The sequence below is a fragment of the Leptonychotes weddellii genome, chromosome 7 (genome assembly GCF_054177405.1).
Source record: "Leptonychotes weddellii isolate Sample4059 chromosome 7, ASM5417740v2, whole genome shotgun sequence".
NCBI lineage: Eukaryota > Metazoa > Chordata > Mammalia > Carnivora > Phocidae > Leptonychotes > Leptonychotes weddellii.
The window spans coordinates 12,629,090-12,651,339 of record NC_138375.1 but is presented as its reverse complement, the minus strand read 5'-3'; the positions used below and the strand labels follow the sequence as shown (position 1 = coordinate 12,651,339).

Here is a 22,250-nt window from a genome sequence, read left to right as displayed (position 1 = left end):
AAAAGAAAAAAGAAATGAACTCATCTACTCTAGTTGGTTCAGTAGTAAACCATATTCATATGGCCATAATAATGTAAATGCTAACTAATAATTAAACAACAAATTGTGACATATTAGGAAAATGCAAGGATGAAAAGGGGGAGGGAAAGACAGGAGAAGACTATCAGAACACCCTATCATATCCCAGAGCAGAAATTCGCTAGATAATGTCTAGAAGTGGCAACCCAAGAACTAGAGAATAAGCAGTAAAATTTGGAGAAAATTGCAGGAGAACCAACTAAGAATTGAAAAGGAATGTTTGTAAAGAAGGCAAAAAGAAAGATGGGAAGGAATAAGTAAGAGAATGGTATTTTTCATAATGAGCCTGTTTGTACTGATAATGTTTTAAATTTTGTGCATATGTTACTTTTTTAATTAAAAAAAAAAAAAGAATGATACAACACAGACTCATCATCAAGGAATTACCAATCCAGTTGGGGAGATAGACACAAGCATGTAAAACTAAAATAATAATAATAAAAGTTTCAATAATAGTTGAAGTCAATAATAGAAGATACCTCAACAAGGCAATTTGTCTAACTGCCAAAAGACTATTCCCAGAGTCAGAGACAGGAGTGCTCACTAAGCCTTGATATCATCAGGGAAGACTTTGTGGAGAGGTGAGGTCTGTCCTACAGTTTCTTGGAAAAGTAGAATTGTCTACTCGAACTTGAGGAGGGCAGTCCAAAGACTCATTAGAGGCAAAAACTAAGTGTGCTGGAGGGGATAGTGAACAGTCTGTTTAGACTGAGGCCTAACTGCATACATTCAGTTTAGGTCCTGTAGGAGCCATCCAACCATTGGACCAGGAAAGGCCAATGGAGACCAGGCTCTGGAGGTCTAGGAAGCCCAGCTAAAATATCTGGACTTTATCTGTAGAGAATAGTCCCCCAAGAGATGCACATCCACCCTGAAGGAGCACAAAATGGGAGGCAAGATGAACACATCAGGTCTTCTCTTTAGTCAATATTAAATATGGAAATTGACACGGATCTTTTTTTATTTTTATTTTTTAGAGAGAGAGAGCACACGCGCACACACATACATGAGCAGGGGTGGGGTGGGGGAGCAGAGCAGACGGAGAGGGTGAGAGAGAATCTTAAGTAAGCTCCTTAAACAATAAGTTTGACAATAAACAAGCAGCAAAGAAATGGGAAGAGCCCCCTCTGTCACCCACATCACTTTGGGATAAACTCACATTCTCATTGACCACCTGACATACAGGCTGAGTGAGACCCTCAGTGTTGGGCACCTGGGTGGCTCAGTTGGTTAAGCATCCAACTCTTGATTTTGGCTCAGGTCATGATCTCATGGGTCCTGGCATCGAGCTCAGCTGGGAGTCTGCTTGAAGATTCTCTCCCTCTGCCCCTCCCCTCATTCACACACGCACGCTCTCTCAAATAAATTAATTAATTAAATAAAAATACTTTCTATTTCAGCTTAAACTCATATTTAAAAAAAAAGATTTATTTATTTATTTGAAAGAGAGAGCATGCACGTGTGAGCTGGGGGAGGGACAAAGAGAGAGGGAGAAAGAATCTCAAGCAGACTGGCAGAGCCCAACCTGGGGCTTGATCTCACGACCCTGAGACCATGACCAGAGCTGAAATTAAGAGTTGGGCACTTAACCGACTGAGCCACCCAGGTGCCCCTAAACTCATCTTTTCAAATTTTCTATGGTTGTATTTTATCACATACATACGGTTAGCATAATAGTATTTGCATATTATTTATATGGCACATTAATTTTTTCCCCACTGATTGTGTGCAGTTTCAAAAGGGCTCTGAGCCCACTGCTGTTTCAGAACTGCAGGATGCTGTGCTCAAAATTTTGCCAGAGGGAAAAGACTTAGTCATATGGGAAGGGATTCCATGAATATTTATGATCACATAGGCACAAAGCCGTAGTGAGCTAACTGAGATTAATCTCCTAGCCCTTGAACCGAAATGATGGAATAAACTTGAGAGACACTACAAAGGATCAAGAAAAGAGACAGAGTGGCTGGTTTCATACGAGAGGGCATTTGTCATTACACTGCCTGCTAAATACAACCATCAACAGCATATGACACAGTAACTAATGCTAGCTTTACGAATATATTGTCCCTTGTTCGGTCCTACATGAGTATATATAATTCTGCTCAAAACCCTATTTCAGGGTCGCACAGGGTTATTATGTACCTACGAGCACTTTCTTAATGCTCTTACCCCAAGGGAATAATTTAAGGTTATTAATAACTTAATAACCTCTCTACTTGGTATCTCCCTATTTTTAAGGTGCTTTCACACAAATTAGATGTTTAAAGCATAAACACATGAACAATAGCACTTGCAAGGTGCTGAAAATGTTCCTGGTGTTGTTCTAAGAACTTTACACATTTTACCTCACTTCATGCTCATCAAAAATGGGTACAACTATTAGACCCGTTTCACAGATGAGGAGATTGAGACCCAGAGGAGATATATAACTTGCCCACAATTAATCGCTAAAGCTGGATTCCAGCTCCAGGAGCCTAGCTCCAAACCACACACTGACTGCTAGTAGAGTGTAGTGTATTTACTCTAAAACACCTTCACATGATTCCTCTTTTCTTTTGAGATGGCAGACCATTCAATTCTGTAAGTTTTCCAAGCCTTTGCTCCAAAATGTGTGCGTTAGAAATAAACTCATTTATTTTCTGTTGACTAGTAGAGAAAGAGAAGCTTTCAATTCTAGACACAGCCCATAAATTGACAATAAAACGCAATGAGTAGAATACACAAAGTGATTGGGATCCGTGACCTAAGAGGGGGGAGTAAGACATTGACAGCTGGGAAATTACACATTAAATGTTGGGAGTAATAGCTGCCTAGCACCATATAGGAAATGTGTCAAGCAAATTCTTAGACTATTGGTGGCTCCCTTAACAGATGACCACAAATCTGGCGGCTTAAAACAATAAATTATTTCTTCTTTCCCAGTTCAGGGGCCAGAGGTTCCAAACCAAGCCATCAGTAAGGCTGTATTCTCTGGAAACTCTAGGCAAGAGTCCATTCCTTGCCTCTTCCAGTTTGGTAGCTATCCCTTTTTCTGGCATCTCTCCTGTGTGTGTCTTTTAGAAGGACCCTTGTCACTGAATTGAGAACTCACTGGACTAATTCAAGATGAGCTCCCCATCTCAAAATCCATCACTTAATATACATCTACAACATCCCCTTTCCCAAAGAAGGGAACATTCATATGTTACGATGTGGACATATCTTTTAGGGGGGCCGTTATTCAGCTCACTACAGAGACACCATCAAAAACCAACCAATTAAGTGAAATGGTTGAAATATAGAAGTAATTCAAAGGTTAGGAAGACAAAACAAGGCAAACTGAAAGATACACAGCAAATAAAAATATGAGGAGTGTGTGGTGTGTAGGCTCTCAAAATGCACAAAATATGGGGCGCCTGGGTGGCTCAACTGGTTAAGCGTCTGCCTTCGGCTCAGGTCATGTTCTCAGGGTCCTGGGATCCATCCCTGAGTCGGGCGCCCTGATCAACGGGGAGTCTGCTTGTCTCCCTCTCCCTCTGCCCCTCCCCACACACTTGTGTGCGAATGCACTCTCTCTCTCTCAAATAAATAAATAAAATCTTTTTAAAAATGCACAAAGTAGGAGAATGCATAAATTGTGTAAATGTTCAGGGTCCATTGGGCATTAGGTTGTTGTAACCCCTTTGGAATAACATATGTGAAAAAGGAACTAAATTGGAAAAAAAAAATCAAACAATTAAATATTTGTAAAATAAGCCCTTTAAAGAAGGGATAAAAAGTTTGAACATGGACAAGACAAGGCCTGAAAGATAAAATAATAGCTCCTGGCCCAGCGGAAGGAAGGGAGGCTCTCAAGAAAGGTCTCTGATGTTGGCTTTTCTTCAGCTCGCAGGGGTTTTGCAGCTTACGGGTGAATCTCAGAGGGTCGGGAATATCTCAGGTGTGACATTATGTGTCAGAAGACCCCAGCCCAGCCCACCCACCGTTTGAGAGGTGTGTCTATGTTCAAGGCTACAGTGTTGGGCTGAGTGGAGCATACGGGTAGGGTCATCCTCTCCAAAGAAAACTGTAGTGAATCTCTGCATGTCCTTTGCCTCTTTCAGGTGACTTGGTGACTTTGTAATCTGAGGAAATTCAATTATATGATTTTAGGCCTGTTCTGGCTCTAAATTGCTGACTCTAAAGGTCTGTGCATTTCCTTTTTGAGAGTGAGCATTCCTGAGCATTGGAATGCAATGTCCCCGGATGTTTTGGAATCCTTCCTCTGAGGGGCTGAACGTGAGCACATTCCCATCTGTCTGCAATGATTCATGCATGGTTCTGCACGGAACTGAGAGGATTAACCAGGCAGTGTGTTTAGGTCCTGTGGTCCCCAAGACTCTCTGAGGTCTGACATGCTCACATGCCCCCCACAGCAAGCCAAGGCCAGCAGGGAGCAAATTCTGGAACCCTAGAGGACAGGCTTTCCCTCGGAGTTAGTCTCTCCTTACACAACAATGGGTCCTGCGTCCTAATTCCAAAGAAAGAAGAGTGGAGGTGCAAATACACGAGGACTTCAGCTTTCAGGGGGAAAGTACTCACACTGTCCCCAAATGCCAGTCCACACATAACTGCCAGGTCAGGACAAGCTTTTCCCTGTTCCACAGGAAAATGAAAGAAAAGGAAGGAACTGTGTGTGCATGCACATGCTCATATACTTATTGTACACACATGTATAAAACTCATTTTTCCTGAGAAGATATGTCCTTCTAAAATTATGTCTTGTCTTTTGTATTCAGTTGTTTTTTCTTTTATGAAAAGAAAGATGGAGATGGTTGTTTAATTTTTAAGGAATGTAGTTTTCATGCCACTACCTGGAAACTTCTTTCGCCATGAGCAATCTTTTCTTACTTTGTGGCTTGTTTGTAAGATCTAAAAATCCGGGAATCTTGGCAATAGCTTTACAATTACTTCGGAGAAGCCTTGAGAACTCTCCAGATCTGTGTCTCCTGCATGACGGTCCTTAATGGTATCCCCTGACTTGGCCACCCTGAGGTCTCCTGGAAGCTACAGAGCAAGGAAGTGAGGCCAGGGCCTTGGTCTCTACCCTGGTTATGGACCAGAATGAGAAAGAACACGCAGGGCAGTGGGACATCCTGGTCTTAGCTGAATTAACTGGGATTAAAGTCACAGGCAGGACATCTTTATGCAAAGCGGTAAGAAGGTGGCCTTTATCTGGGGACCGACTGTTTCCTCCCCAACCTCTTGTCACAGAAAATAGTTGTCAGACTCGCACTGAGGGAATCCATACTCCTATCCTGCTTTTAAAAATTTTTAGTCACAATAATCTGTTTTTAAAGCTTCACTATAGTTGTATTTTCAGCATTTTCATTTTCTAGATACATATATACCATGTTACCAACCACAGTTCAAAAGCCCTCAGGGTGACTTCCTTCCGTGCCTCTTTTATTACCTCTCTCTCCTCCCCTTGCCCCTCCTTCTTAAGACAAGAAAGAGGGGAATGTGTAGATAATTTCATGTGAACAATCAGACGATTATATCTATACACAATTTGGTCATGTATCGCAGCAATCTTTAGTTGGGGGAAAAAAACCCAAAAAACAAAATATGGGCCCACTTTAGAAAACAACGAGTTCATTAAAATACATTCTTAGAACCTTGTATAGCATAGAAGTTTCCACTAGGGGGCATTGCAGTCAAAGCACAGGAATGAACGCAACCCTTCAATCCACTTGGGTAAACTCAGGTCGTTGGATTAACATTGTCCAGAGTGAATTGTTTTCACAAAATGAGAGGCCCCTATTGTCACTTGTGCTGAAGGAAAAAAAAATTCATTTTCTGGCAGCAGAAGTAAAAAGTAGCTGACTCTGGGCATCCAGAATTGGCCCTATACTAAGGTCAATATATGGGTGTTCCGGAAGCCTGAACCCGCATGAGATTGTGAACCAAGAGCAAGGGCATTACCGCACCATTCAGACCCCACCACGGTGCCTGAGCTCCCTGCCTGCACTCCGAGGCCGCCAGTAAGAGGCCTTCCCCACACAGAGAAGTTGCCAATGCCTGGGTCACTGGGGGAAAATAAAGATTTTTTTTTTAACTTGGTCAGTGTTGCAGGTTGAATTGCATTCCCCACTCCCCCCAAGCCTCTACACATGAATGTACCCGTATTTGAAAGGGTCTTTGCAGAGGTAATCTAGTGAAAATGAGGTTGTTAGGGTGGGCCCCAATCTAATATGACTGTGCTGTCATTAAGAAGAGGTGATTTCAACCCCCGGACACACAGAGAGAAGTCCTGTGTGACAGAGGCCTCGACTGGGGTGACTCCTCTGAAACCCAAGGAACTCCAGGATTGCCATCGGTTGCCAACAGAAAGAAAGATGGACCAGATTCCCCCACAGAGCCCTGTTCAGATTTGTGACCCTGACCTCAGATTTCCAGCATCCAGAATTGTGAGAAAATACATTTCTGTTGTTTTAAGCCCCCTGTTCTGTGGTGCTCTGTTACTGCATCCCCAGGAAATTATGTAATTATTTATGACCCAAATCAGAAACCATAGATGGAATTCTGGGAGTGGCAATGAAGAGATAACTAAGCATAAGGCTCTAAGGAATTGCTTCTTTTCTCTCTCTCCCTTTTTTCCTGTCTGTCCGACTCCAATATACCAATTTTTAAAATATAAGACATTATTTTTATTGATCTCTAAATGCACAGCTCTTAGTGATTTCTGGGGATGTGTCTTTTTTTTCCTGGTATATTCTGTATGGCTCTGCAAATAGCTAAAAACTTCATAGTCCAGGTGGCATTTTTAAAGTATTTTGCTCCCTCGAGTTGCTCTAAGTATTTGATGTAAATGTTCCCTATTCTTCATAATACTTTAAGGAAAAGATTTAATGACAACAGTTACGTTAAACGTTAGGAAATATAGAGCCAGGTTAATCATCTTGTTCTAAATCACACAGCTGTTTAGTGATAAGCAGGGTTTGGGAGATAGATCTCCCAGCTCCTTGAATAGCCTCCTTTAAATATCACACAATTATATTTTAATTATCCACCTGTAAGAGAAGAGTGAAGAGATCCTCCAAAATTGTCGTTGTTCAAAAGTTGTCTTTTGGGGACCTTTTCTATATTTTGGATAGAACTGTCCCTGGGAACTCATAAAACCTCAAACCAAATGATACAAGTACATTGTCATATTCTAATTTCCCAGTATCCACAAGAATTTCTTCCCCTTTCCTCCCCATTCCATTCTGAGAAAGAGGAAAGAGGCTCTCCACCTCTCAGAATGATGGAAAAAAATCAAGCACAAGCCAAGCTAAGCCTCCCCATGCTCCCTGGCTCCACACTTTTCTAGGACAAGCAGGTCCTTAGCTTGCTGATTGTTGTGACAAGCTCATTCCAAATGCCTTAGTGAGCCCCAGGTCTGCTTCCCTCTGCCATTGCCATCCTGCCTCCCAAAGAGGAGCACCATCTTAAAGGTCTGGCCCACACTAGGAGAAAATGCCTTATCCTTACTGCACCTCAGCAGGGTTGAAACAGACTGGAATTTCCGAAAGTACCAAAGAAGAAGGGAAATCAAAGCAAATCATGGAAGCACAGAAACATAGCTGAGTTTGCCCCAAGGCTCAGACATCTTTCCTATTCCTCATTGGAGCTCATACACTCAAGTCAAATGATGACGACCACTTCTTGGCTTCCTGGTGTCCCAGCTACTGAGGAATTATGTGAAAAGTGCCATTTCACTTCCCTGCCAAGCCAATGTCCTAGACAACTCATCCCTGAGATCAAAACTATTACTGGCCTAAGACCCAATCTCCAGGTTAAAGGTAGATGACGAGATTCTTCACATGCTATCTGACCTGTGGTCAGCAATAGGCAGTGGTTTAACCTTGTAATGATTCTTATAATGGAGAAATTGTGAAAATACAACCATAGAATTAATTTGACCTTCATACAAGATGAATGACATACACATCACAGCCCTTGTAGTTTGCAGTGAAAATAAGCCCCCCAGCCAAGGCTGAGGAGCTCCAGCTAGTGATCCAGAAAGACAAAGACAAAGAGCACAGGGAGAGCGTGTAGAATAGAAGGTTGTCACAGAAAGTGGGGCAGACATGCAGGGGACGTTAAAGCAGTCAGGAGTCTCTGGTGGGGAACAGGTTGTGTAGTTCCAAAGAACAGTCAAGTTTCCTCAGATGATGGTGGGATTTGGGAACAAAAGCAAGCAGGTCACATCCAATTACAGTTACCAATTACTGAGTTATGCCAGAAATGTGCCAATCTCTTTCTATGGATCTGCTCATTTCCTCCTCACGATCGCCCAATGCTATAGGAAATACTTTACCTGGATCTTGTAGAAGTCAATAACATGTCCTAAGTCACACAAACTAGTGAGTACAAAGCCAAAACTAGAATCTCAGTCATTGATTCTTGACACTATATAGGTAAACACACACACGCACTCTCATTCACATGCGTCCACTCCCACCTTAATGGAATTGGAGAGGTGGGAGGTAGCTGTCACCAGGAGATCACCCAGGAGACAGCAAGGTGGAAAGGGAGAGGAATCACAAAACGTCAAGGACCCAACAGAGGGGGGCTATTGTCCAAAAAGAAGAGTGATGGATGGCAGGTGACCGTGGAGCAACGGCATAACGCTGAATCCCCAACCCAGTTGAGGACACGTGGAAAAGTGGAAAACCAGACTAATCTGGAGAAAGCCGTATATCAGTTAGGGTTAGTATCCTTTGAAGACCCCTGAGGACACAGAAGGGATTATCCAGCATGGAACAAGGACCCCACACAGCCCAGGGGAAAGCGTTGGCATGGGAACGGGAGAGGAGTCAGGACTCCCAGGGAAAGACCCACGGAGCAGGATGGTGCAGGAGTCTAAGAAAAATAACGGATTACCGGAGGGGCCAGAATGTGGGTGATCCCTGCAGACGACAGAGTGGCCGGCAGAATGGGACTTGCCAGCCTCCGGGACCCACCAGCGTCGGGGCTGCTTCGGTCCTCCGAGCTGCCGGGTGGGGGGCTGTTGCCTGGAGCGCTGGGCCTGCGGTCAGCTGGTTGACACCCCCGGGCAGAAGAGCAACCTTTGGAGTCCCAGAGATGGTGGACGAGGAAGGAGCTCCCTTTCACCCAGCTGATGGCTGGGCGTTGCCAGTCCTCGCAGGGGAAGAATTAGCTGGTCTAGGAGGCTTACCCTAGCGTGACGGAGGGAAGGTGAAATAATCGGCCTGGTGTACATTCCTTTTTCCCACTGGAAAATCCGAAACAGAGAACAGTCGGGTCTAAGCATGGCTGTACCTTCTGCTTGTCTGGAAGGGGTGGGACAGGGACTCCAAAGAACAAGCCTTGTAGTAATTATAATAATTAAGAACCTAAAATTGAAGCACTGTGTCCTGGCCCCCAGGTAAAGTAAAAAATACGCGGCAGCCACGTGACCGATCTCTGGATCCCGGGGTACAGGCTATTTTTCTCATCTTCCGGTCATAATTCTACTCGGAAACAATCTCAACCAGCCACTAACTGAATGTCATAGGCTTTCTCAACCGTCCTGTACTCCTGCTGTCTCTGATCCCTGTCAGGCCAGACCATGGTGAAACGGTTTTTGAGTGTGTTTTTAAGGTTCCAGGAAAACCAAAAAAAAAAAAAAAAAGACTCCTTAGAAACTGAGTTTGAACTAAATGCTTTTCTTCCTCTGTTTAGCTCAGCTGGATGACTCTTGCAAGCTGAGAACAGCCCCGAACTACAGCCATGATAATTGCTCAACCACTGTTTCCTCTTCCTTTTCTCTTTTATTAAGGAAAGTGTTGAACATGCCCAACAGCATGGAGGAAAGATCAATGAAGTCCTATGTACCCATCACCCAGCTTCAGCAAATAGCGGCTTGTTTTGGCCACTATATTCGGTAGACACATTCCAAAAAGTAAAAAAATAAAGAAAAAAAATGCATTAAATGTGGCACAAAATTTGGAGCCCGTCCCCCACTTCCTCCATCTTCCCTCTTACATTGGAACCCAGATTGATATAGTTCTCAGCACAAATTACATACAATCTGTTGTTGCAAACTCTCCTCAGATTCTGAATTTCAATTACATCTCAGGGATATCATTCGGTTATAGGAATTAGGAACCTCCCTAAAAAGGAATTTATCTCCTTTTCACTTATTCTTCTGAATGTGACTCTGAAACAAAACTGACCATTTATGCCAAGCTCACAGTTTACTTGTTGGGGATTTAACCACATAGAGCAAATTCCAGTAAGAAGCCTAAGAAATTTCCCAGCGAAAGCAATGGTGGGGTGGGGGTGGGGGACAGGGAGCAGGAGTGGTACAAATAGCCCTGGATTTCTGAAAACTCCAGCAGAGTCATGCAAATTTAGTTTCAGGCTGCTGAAACAGAGTTCCTGGGAGATCATTTTAGTGTGAGTCAATGGAGACTATTCTAGAGGGAGTCAGAACTGTTCACCACTCTTGAGTAAGGAAGAGACATAGGCCTGTCTGTTAAAACTTTGTCAGCAGTAGCTTGTGATTTCCCTCCTTCCCTCCTCCCTCCCTTCCTCCCTCCTCTCCTCTCTCTCTTCCTCTCTCTATTCCTTCCCTCCCCCCTCCTTCCTTCCCTCTACCCCCAACTTCCTTCCCTCCTCCTCCCAACTCCCTTCCTTCCTTCCCTCCTTCTTTCTTTCCCTCCCTCCATGCCTCCCTCCATCCCTCCCTCTTTCTCCTTTCCCCTCTTTCTCTCTTTCCTTTTTTTTTGAAAGAACATGCCTTATTAAGAAAAAAATAGAACACATATCAGTATTAGCAGCCACACCGTCACTTGCCAAGCTCTTCCGCTTTCTGTTAGCAGGTGAAAGGGGAAGGAAAATATGAGCAGTGGGTACCAAATCTAGCTCAAGGTCGAACCATGTTATTTATCACCAGAGTCATTTGAAACCTCCCATTGTGGGATTTGATGAACTCAAATGACTGCCTTAAAATACCAACAATGTCTATGGGACAGCAAACAATAGGTTTGGCATAAAATAGACCACGGCCTGAAATCTTGGCCAGAGGCATCTCCACATCCACAGGTATTACTCCCAGAAACAAAATGCTTAAGGCAGAGATATGTGTCTACAATGAATGCTGTCTCACAGACGAGAGCAGATCCATTACACACACACCATACACAACAGAAATGAGGAGACCCATTGTCTTGAGGCTTTAATGCCCTGGGGGGACCCCTTGCCAACAATCAAGCATTCTGGAATGGAAGATTTTCCTCAAGGACCCCAGAGGTGGCCTTCATCCACCTCGACAACTTTTCCCACTCCTGACCTTTGCAAAAGGGCAAGGGAAAAGAACGCCCTCCAGAGAGTTAGTGACCTGAGTTCTGTCTGTACTCCATCCGGGATGGCCAAGTACGTTAAGTTTCAGGACCCCACTTACTTCAGTTCTAACATGGGGGAGGAAGTGGGCCAGATGACTTGTGAAGGTCCGAAGGCGGCTCTTTAGTGACTCACGAACCACGTGGCCTATGAGCACACAGTAGGGCTCAGCCTCTGCCAGTGTGGATTCCAACCTTAGCTCCTTCCAAGCTGGGGGACCATGGGAATGTCTGTTGATTTCTTCGGTAACCTCGAGAGAGAAATGCCTGTCACAGGTTCTGGTGAAGATTGACTTCTTTAAACATATATCAAGCTCCTGACTTGTGGGGTATGTAATGTTAGTACCCTCTTTCTAAAATGCTGTGATTCTAAACATCAAGGAATCTGGGAATTTTGCCTCTCTGGACCACAACTAGATAATTTCCTCCAAAAGATTTCTCACCCTAACTTATTACTCATTGGAGCATGAAAAGCATACAAATCTGGGTCAGTACTGTGGGAAAAAATTCATGAGATAGACGTACAGCACAGCTCAGGTCTTTTGCGAGATATTTTACATATTTTTTTTCCTTATTTGTTCCAAGTCATTTAGACATAAAAGAAACGATATATGTTAAACCAAGCTGGCAAAGTGAAGTCTTTACAAAGTTTATATTGCTAATTAAATTAAGGTTTCCAGCAGATCAAGGACAAATGACTGAATTCAACAAAATATTTCCTTTGATCTCGAGATTTTTTTACTTCAAAGACTAACCAGCAGGCTCATGTAGGCAACGGCCCCTCCTCTGCCTGCAATGAGGGGATCCTGGTCAAAGAACTTTCAGGGGTCGGCTTCAGAGCAGTGTGAATGCTGCAGTGGGTGGCTCTGCACAGGCCAGACCCAGTGTGCAGTGTCAGGAGAATATATGTGAGTCAGAAGATGTGGGTTTGAGGCTTGGCTCTGCCACTCACCCACATCCGATGAGAAGACCTCAGTCTTCATGCTCCCACCTGTGAAATGGGGCGACAATACCTAACCTGTTAACTCACAAGTTTGATATAAAAAGAATGTTAGGTCTTTGGATTCACCAAATCCTAAAATAAGATGAAGAAATAAAACCCCAGAGGGATCCTACAGAGGAGGTTTCCTTTCTCTCTCCTGGGGAGAGCTTTTCCATCATTGGATCTCTGGCGTTTAGAACTAGTAGGAGCTCCATAATTCTTTGCTGGATGAGTGAAGGGCTAGATGAAGATTGTGATGAGGGGGAGGCCCAGGGATTCTTGGCCCCTTAGACTTGTTCTTCCCTCCTCCTGGATCACCCCCTTCATTCTGCCATGGCAGACCCGGCCCTGCTTAATTCTAGGTGTAGTAAAAAGGAAGTAGCAGGGTTGGGGAGGGAGAGGGGCCATGGAGGAGGTGAGGGAGAGAGAGAGAGGGCCACCCGGCAGCGAGGAAGGAAGGACAGCTATGGGGACAGAAGGGGATTTCTCACAACACCTGTGGATGGGAGCCTCCTCTGTCCCCAACTCAGCGTGTCACATGCTGACACGGACAAGAGATTTTCAGCATTATTCTCTTAAACCTATATTTACTTCTGGCTGGGTAAATTAAACATTCACATATTTCCAAGTTTCCGTCAGCCTGGAAAGACAAACACCTACTTATCAGTGATACAACCTCACGTCCGCCTGAATTCTTAGTCACAAGAGGGGGTTTGCAAGACAGGGAAACCCAGACATTGACTCCATGATGAGAACATTATGAATAATAGGAGGTGAAACTTGAAGCATGTGCACTGCAGCCTCTTATAGATGTTTTTCAAATCTACCTATTTCTTGGAGCTTCTCAGTTCCATGATACCTTGGGACAAACTTTATTGATCAGAATCAGAGAAAAAGAGCAGAACCTGAAAGGCTGAGCTTTGCTGGCAGCTCTGGGCTGAGGTGCGGATGGAGAGCCCCGTGGGGTGTCTATCTAGATATTTCAACATCGGTGCCCCCAAGCCTTAGATGGTGCTGGTTTCCTAATCCATGTCTTCTGTGACTCAGCCCTTGGTAGGGGAGTGACTCAATGGGCTAGCACCGCCCAGTACTCTGGGTGGAGACCCACTCAAAGATATGCCATCATTTAGGATATATGAGACTGTAAGTCACTGGACACCCAACCTCAGGGGGCTTTAAGCATAAGGATGTGTGTTCATCTTACTGGAGCTATGCAGCTTGTCTGCAATGCTCTTGGTTCTAGTAAGGCAGTGTGGTGCGGTGATGAGGGGCACAGCCTCTGCCCTCAGTTTCCCTTAGTTCAAATCCCAGATTGGGCGCTTCTTGGTGGTGGGATTTCCAGCAAGTTACTTTACTTCTCCCAGCCTCAGTTCGCACCTTTGTAAAATTGGAGAAAACGAGAGCACCTCCCTTCCAGGTTTGTTGTTAGCATTGTTAGTTAGTATATATAAACTGCTTAGCCAGGGGCTGGCTTGTAATAAGCACTAGATACAGGTTAGTTCTAATCAATCATCTTTCTTCATTAATATCATCCTCTCCTTTGTCAAAAGAGGTTTCCCAAGGCACCAAGCTTCACGCTGCCCAGAACAACAGGCAGAAAAGGAAGGAAAGTGGGGGAGGGGGACAGGGCAGGGCATGAAAAGGACATGAGCTTCCTAGTACCTCTCTCTCCTTTAGCAGGAAGAAAAGTCTTTCCTGAACACCCTCATCCCTTTATACTCGAGCCTGTAGGTCAGGACTGGGCCACATGGTGAGTGTGGCAATGCCTGGTAAGAGGACTGGATTAGCATGGGCTAGACCCTTTGTGCTATCTAACATGGTAGCCACTAGCCACATGAAGCGATCTAGAGTTCAATCAAAGTGGTTCAAAATTAGAAATTCATTTGTTTAGCTACACAAGCCACACAAAGCTAGTGGTCTCCATAATGAGTATGAACATTTCCATACCCATAGAAAGTTCTGTTGGACAGTGCTGGAATCAGAGTTCGTCATGCATGAGGAGCCAACATTCCCTGAACAAAATGGGGGCTGTGTTCACAAGGAGGAAGCGGAGGTGGCTGTTGGGTTGGTAATCAACAAGGAAGGAGGAACGGGAGGGAAGACTAGCACAGACACTTGTGAGATCAGAACAGTGGAGGTGAGCATGGTGGCTAAGGGAGAGACTCAAAGAAGTTAAGGACACCTCAAGTTTACCCAGCTAGCCTCTCTGCTCCCTACCATCTCTTACACACAGGAGCCCAGCTATTCGATGGTGGTGGAAATCAGAATTGTCAGGAAGGGTTTGTTAGACTCCTCATCTGAGTAGTTTCAGTTGTTGAAAGACAAAAATGAACTTCCAGACTGCGTACATTCTGGACCCCAACCTAGCATTACGACAAGACTCTGCAAATCACAATGCTCATGTTGGCTATTTTTGATTGTCATGTAAAATGGGGTAACACCAACCATTTTCCTCTTCATATAATCACTGAGGCACAACAGATAATATGACAAAGTCCTCAGGAAAATCGTACCAACCTACCTACAACAGATCATCGCTGGCTTACCCTGGGGATTTGGGGGGCGGCAAAAGTCCTCGAAGTGTTGAAGAAGGAGTCAGTGGACTGCAGCAGGAATGCAGCCAAAGTAATAACAATAACGAATGTGCGCTTGTGCTTAAGTATATGCCAGGCATTTGCCTAAGGTCAGGAAGTGGCAGAATGAGATTTGTGCCCAGATATTCTACTAGCAGAGCCCAGGCACTCTGCCATGCTTCCTCTCCAGAACTCTGGATGACTAAGCTCTTTGGGGATCAGTCAGAGCAATGACTCTCAGATTCCAGCATGCACCAGAATCATCTGGAAAGCTTGTTTAAAACACAGCTCTCCAGGCCAGCAGTGTGCTGGAGCACGTTCCTCCCCTGGGCTCAAAAGAGCCAATCGTGTGTATCTCTTCCCAACTGCATGTTCAATAACATCACATTGGTAGCTTGAAATCAGTCATAGTGGGCGAATTTAAACCACAAGAATTGGCAAACTGTGGGGTGTTTTTTTTTCTGCCCGAGAGGCAGACATTACGCCTTCACCAGTACACCATTGGCTAGTCTCCCATTCCCAGAACCTCTGATTCAGTAAATCTTGAATGGGGCCTGAGAATTTACATTTAAAACAAATTTCTAGGGGATGCTGATTCTGTTGGTCCAGGGACTGCACCTGGAGATCTTAGGAAAACATTTCAGAGAGCCCTGAAATGGAGAACATGTTGGTATCCTAAGTCATCATTTGCAAGAAGAATGCTGATGATCTCATCAAGGAATGTTGGCTGTAGGTGATCCTGTATCAGATCGATACTAATAAGAGCTAATGTTTACACAGTGGTGACTGTAGGCAGCAACTGTCCTCGTCATCCCATGCATTAACTAGTTCAATCCTCCTAATAACATTAGACACATGTTCTAGTATTATGGCTGAGGTCAAAGCACAGAATAGTCAAATGACTTGTGGAAGGTTGTACAGGGAGTAGGTGGAGTTATTGAGATGTGAACTTGGGCAGTCTGGTTCCAGAGCCCATGAGTTTAACTGCTATACCACAAATCACAGATGAGACCTGACTATAGTTCTGCCAAATGTAAATCTACTAACAGTTCCCTCAAAAAAAAAAAAAGGAAAGTAAAATAACTTCAAGGAATATACACACAAAAGGGAATTTGAATTTGTTTTTCCCAACTAGACTTTCCTGACTTAAAAGAGAATGGATAAAGCATTCTTCTCACTGTCCTTCCTCCAAGATCATGCACAGAGTGTACCACCGGGTAATGAGAAAAGTTGTTCTCCTAGATCGGGGGTCAGGAAACTTTTGTAAAAGACAAGATAGTGAATACTGTAGGCTTGCCAGGCCATACAGTCTCTGTTGCAGCTACTGTACTCTGCATCCATAGACACTATGTAAGAATGAGTGTGGCTATGTCCCAGTGAAACTTTGCTTATAAAAACAGGCATTGCGCCCCATTCAGTTATGGGCTATAATTTGATGACCCATCCTAAATTCATGTAGAAGTTACTCCTTATTCCTAAATAACCAGTAGGAACTATACCTTCATTAAATTTAGGCAGAATTTTACCAAAAAAAAAACCAAAAACAAAACAACACACAAGAAAAAAAACAACAAAACTACCAGGATATCTGAATAAAAACTTGATAGATACCAATGGAAATCTCCTCAGAAGACAATCCATTTCTCTGCTTCTGGTTTGGTTATAGAAGCTCTTCCTCAGTTTTAGATTATGGTAGCAGGCTCAGTTGGCTGGAAAATCACATGACTAAGATAAAGGTCCACAGATACAAAGCTTAGCTCAGCTGTAGTCCTGTTGGTCAAGAGGGAGATGAGACAAATAGAGGACTATGACCTCACGTGACCACTTCATATACATTATGACTGGCTTAGAATCAATTTAGAGTGTAGTTTGTAAGTCAGCAGTATCATCTTTCTTCATAAAAGACAGAATGTTTATTCCATTTTATCAACCAACACTGATGCCCAAGAATGTGATGATGGTCTCTAAGGGATTTGAAAATAAGTTGTCCTAGATCCATCTTCTCCTTAACGCTGAGATTACCACCATCTTGGTAAATGCCTCTACAACTTTTCTCCTAGGCCCTAACCTGTTCTTGACTCCAGGTTCTCACTGCTTCTGATAGCTTTCATAATGTACACCCCTGATCCTTTTGCACTCGTGAACAAGAAACTCTCTGGACTACCATTGCATATTGACATAAAGTGAAACTCCTCAGCTTCACTCAGGACCTGGTATGACCTAGGCTCATTTTTCTCTTCCCCAGTTTATCTCAAAGGTATCCAGTTTCTATTCTCACATAATCACATCTTGAGGAAGGAAGTTCCAAGGGCTTAGACAAGTGTTTCAACTAAAACAACAAAACCACATAGCCCTGGGAGAACCATAATCACAGCCAAGAGAAAGACAAAGCTGGAGGCAGCAAGATAATCAAGAAATCAAAGAGAGGAACTGGGACAAAGTTTCAGAAATAAAGCAAAAAATATGACATTTCCCCTTGTCTATGGTGTCTGGTACTTGGTGTCTGGACAGATCTGGGGCTCGAAAGAACAACGGGGCTGAGGCCCTAGGTTAACACTCTCCAAACTTACCATTCCATGAGGACCACTTGGATGGCTTTTAACATAAATATGGAGATTCCTCATCTCAGACCCAGGTAAAGGGCCAGGGAATCTGAATTTTAATAAATGCCTAAGATAACTCTTATGATTGTTCAAGTTGGTAAAATGCTGACTTCACATGAAAATCACCTGGAGGCCATGTAGAGGAACCACATGCTGAAGCCACATGGAGGGACCACATGAAGTTCCAGCCAATAGCCAGGCTCAACTGCCAGGCATGTGTGTGAAGATGCATCCAGATGACCCCAGCCCCCAGGCTCCAGGATACCCATTTGAGGCCCCAAACATTGTGGAACAGAGACAAGTCATCCTCCCTTTGCCCTTTCTGAATTCCTGACCAACAGAATCCAGAATCCAATAAAATGGTCTTTTTACATTTTTTTCAAAAGCTCTTCTGGAACGCTTTTTAAAAATGCCATAGCTTAGGTCCTGTCTCCAAGACAACCTGATTTATTTAGTCTGGAGTAGGATCTGGTAGTAATTTCCCCCCTACTTTTTGTCATAAAAATTTTAAATATCAAGAAGAGTTGAATCAATAATAAATGGAAATCTGTGGATTCACTACAACTGTGAATATTTTGCAGTATGTTAGATAGATAGATAGATAGATAGATAGAGCTGAACTATTGGAAAATAATTTGCAGACATGACATTTGACCTCTATGTGTTTAGGCATGGAATTATCGAAAACACAGAAACACAATGGCATCCTCATATCTAAGAAAACAATTCCCTAATATCTATTCCATATTCAAATCTCCTCAATGGTCTCAAAAATCTCCTTTTTTGCTCTTTTTTAAAGATAAGAATCCAATCAAATTTCACACATTGCATTTGCTTATTAAGATTCTTTGGTCTATCACTCTCCCATTTATTTATTTATTTATTTATTTATTTATTTATTTATTTTTATATCTTAAGTCACACTGACTTTTTAAAGTAACCAGGCCAGTGGTCTTGTGGAAGGGTCTACCATGTATCCTGGTCTGATATCTCTTCATGGTGTCATTTCACGTATACCCAGCAGGTCCTAAACTAGAATCTAAGTCTATAGAAACTAGATTCAGATCAAGCATTGGGGCAAGTTTAATTCATAAGAGATGTACACTTTACATCACACCAGGTGGCATATAATGTCAGGGTGTCATACTCTTAGTGATGCTGACTTTGATCCTTTGACGAAGGTGAAGAACATCTTACCTCTCCATTAAAACACCTTTTGTTTTTCTATTTGCAATTGGCAAGGAATCTGTGAGGTGATATTCTGGCCCATAACTGTCCTGTTCTCCCAACAAAATTTCATCTAGTAGTTTTAGCATACCTTGATGCCCCTGGCCTGGAAGAACTATCTGGTTGGGAGTTGCAAAATGGTATTTTTTTTTCACTTTTATATTAAGGCATAATTCACATACAGTAAAAACTCATCTTTTTTTTCTGTATAGTTTTGCGATGCTTGATGTATGTATGTATATACTAATCTGCAACAACCACGACCATTAAGATATAGAATAGTTCCCCTGCCCCCGACCCCTCAAATTCCCCCACATCAAGGATTATGGTCCGTACTTCCTCAACGGCAGCTTTTGGCAACTACTAATACGTGTTATGTCCCCTTAGATCTCTTTTTTCCAGAATGTCATATACATGGAATCATACATTGTGTATCTTTTTAAGTCTGTCTTTTTTCACAATGCGCAAATGCATTTGCAATTCATCCATGTGGTTTCACGTATCACTAGTTCTTTCCTTTCTATTGCTGGATAGTATTCCACTGTAGGAGTACGGTAGTGCTTATTTATCTGTCCCCAAGTTAAGGGACAGTTGTTTACAGTTTGGGGCAATTATGAATAAAGTCATAAAACCATTCTCATTCAGGTCTCCTCGATCACAGGTTTTCATTTCACTTAGATAAACACTTAGGAATAGGATTTCTATTGTTTACTAAGTGTACGTTTAACTCTGTAAGAAATTGCTGGATTCTTTCCCACAGGGGCTGCACCATCTTTTGTACCCACTGCAAGTGAGGTTTTCTTTTCCCTTTGTCTGTTTCTCTCTTTCTTTTCTGTACCATAGCACAGGCTTAGGATTTTTTATTTATTCCATATTTAAAATCAATACCATTTATCACTCTTTTTAATTCTCAAAGTGTCCCGAATTTGCCCAATGGGAATACTGTCAAGTTGGTCCTAGGGCCTTTTGATGTGGCTTTGTTAGCTTTGGATACTTCTTCCCTTTCTGGAACAAGAAGATTCCCAGTCTTACCTTGAACTTTCCTTGAACCAGGCCTAGAATCAGCCATTTCTCCAACAGGACTGGTTCCTTTAAGTGATACTTAGAAACCACATCTGGATAGTAGACATCTCATGGTTTTAGGTTCTTTCTGTGGAAAACACACACACATACACACTTTAAATCAAAACTAAGATATATACATGCATATAAATCATGAATTCATACCAGTATTTCCAATTAAATTTTAGTCTTAACTTCTTTGACTTTTTACTTGTACTCCTTTTTTTCTTATACCAGAAATCTTGATTCTTTTTTTTAAAGATTTATTTATTTATTTATTTATTTATTTATTTATTTGGGGGTGGAGGGTCAGAGGGAGAGAAAGAATCCCAAAGCAGAATCCCTCTTAGGGCAGAGGTTGACACAAGGCTCGATCCCAGGACCCTGAGACCATGACCTGAGCTGAAATCAAGATTTGGCCGCTTAAGTGACTGAGCTACCCAGGCTTCCCCATAAATCTTGATTGTTCATAAAATTAACATATCTACTAATTTACTTTATTTCATACTACAAATAAGGTAGCATCAAAAATCACAATGCCAGTATTATTACTATTACTCATAAAACTGCTGAGGGAAGTCTAAGATTTCTGTGTAGTTCTTTTTGTCTTTACATGCTTCCCTTTAGGGGTGTCCATTCAGAGTACTGAGTTCGAAAGTCTCTTGAAATGATTCTTTCTCTGTGTGATTATGTTTCTAACTTGGTGTACATTTAAGTGTATTTGTTCCCATTTGTTTTGAATTCTAAGGCCTGACCTTAATATATTTTACAAGCTCCCTGGAGGATTCCAGCTACAGTTTGAGAAGCACTGGGTTGCTCTTTCCCTTCCCTTGAAATGGCTTCTCTCCCATTTCCTTTCATTGAAACTCCACATCTTTTCTTTAAGCCTCGCCTCCCCCATCCACAGCCCTCCATTTGATCCCATTCGTCAAGAGTAGCATTTCCCTCCTCTGGACTCCAATGCCTTTTGACCATTCCTGATGGAATTTTAAATGCTCTACCTTGCATTACAGTCCTTGTGTCAAGGGTCTGCAAACTTTTGCTGTAAAGGGCCGGATAGTAAATATTTCAGGCTTTGCAAGTCACGTACTTCTCTGTCACATACTCTTTTTCTTCTTTATAATTCTTCACATTCTGAGGGGGCAGGACCAACAAAAACAGGTGGTACCTTGAGGTTTGGCCCTTCAATAGTTTGCCAACACCTTTCTGACGTCATCTTGTTACTCGAGTACCTTGGGGGCAGGAAAAGTCTTACCTGTCCCTGCGTGCCCCACTTACAGCAGAACACACGGGAAGAGATGCTCACCAAATGTTTATTCAATTCATGAATATACGATATTATGAGATGGCATACTTACAAGAACTGGTAATTAACCCAGAAAACTGAGCTATCCGGAACAAGAAAAACACCATGTGTAAACATAGAGCCTTGGTTATAGACAGTATCCCATAGATGATACCACTGGACACGTTCCGTCACTTGCCAAGCCTTTTTCCAAGGGAAAGCAGGGGCTGGGGGGTGGGTGCTGATCATCACAGGCGTGGGAGTTCTTGGGACCACACACAAGCGTCAGAAAGAAAGAGAGAGAGAGTTAATGACTACAAATGTACAGGAAAAGACAGGATAGCAGAGGTGGGAGTAAATAAATTCCCTCTTTGTGACCAGAGAGTGGGTCCCAGTGCCTGGGGGTAATACTGTCCCAAAGTACGGGGGGAAGATGCCAACAAGGTAAGAAGGGAGCTCTGGTTTCTTGGAGCCTGATTCCGTTTTCATGCGTGTCTGAAAGAGGAACAGAATTTGATACGGTGGAAGAGGGAGAGAAAAATAGAAAATCTCTTTAAAAATTTGTTTTCTCATGTTCTAGGAGGTTTGTACTGAGACTTTTGTTTCTTCCCTCAGCCTGTCACACATCTTAAGCCGTAGGTCGCTGTAAATTAAAAGGGCATTTAAGCAAAATGGTTTCTCTGAATAGCATTAACCTTGTCAAGGGTAGTTTGTGACAAAAACTAGAGATTGTGTTGATGCCCTTTTAAGCACAACCAAGCCAAACATCTGAACTCTTTCTGCCGTCTCTCGCATATTAAGATGTAACACATTTGTGATATTTGTTGACATTTGTTATACTTCTGATGAACAATTAGTCTGCAAGAATATTAACAGGAAATTCCATTCGTGAGATAAGCAGCTGTTCGTGCAAAGCTTCAGCCAGATCATGGGACCAAAATCTTCTTTATGCAACTACTGTTTGCTGAATAGTCAGCATTCCTTGCGTATCCAAAAGGAAATGCTTTGAAAATAACTTTTCTAGCTAATTTTGACTCTTCCATTTTTGTAAGGAGAAAATAACTTTTATGCCTCCTTTGGACTCTTATACTT

General features: G+C 42.8%; 1 protein-coding gene across 1 annotated transcript in view; it reads right to left on the bottom strand.

Moving 5' to 3' along the window:
- Positions 1-14,978, bottom strand: part of BASP1 (brain abundant membrane attached signal protein 1) — a 73,163-nt gene extending 58,185 nt beyond the window's left edge. Inside the window, exon 1 of the mRNA XM_081825926.1 lies at positions 14,955-14,978. The gene's annotated coding sequence lies outside the window, so the exon portion shown is untranslated. The remainder of the gene's footprint in view (positions 1-14,954) is intronic.
- Between the last annotated feature and the right edge of the window lie 7,272 nt (positions 14,979-22,250).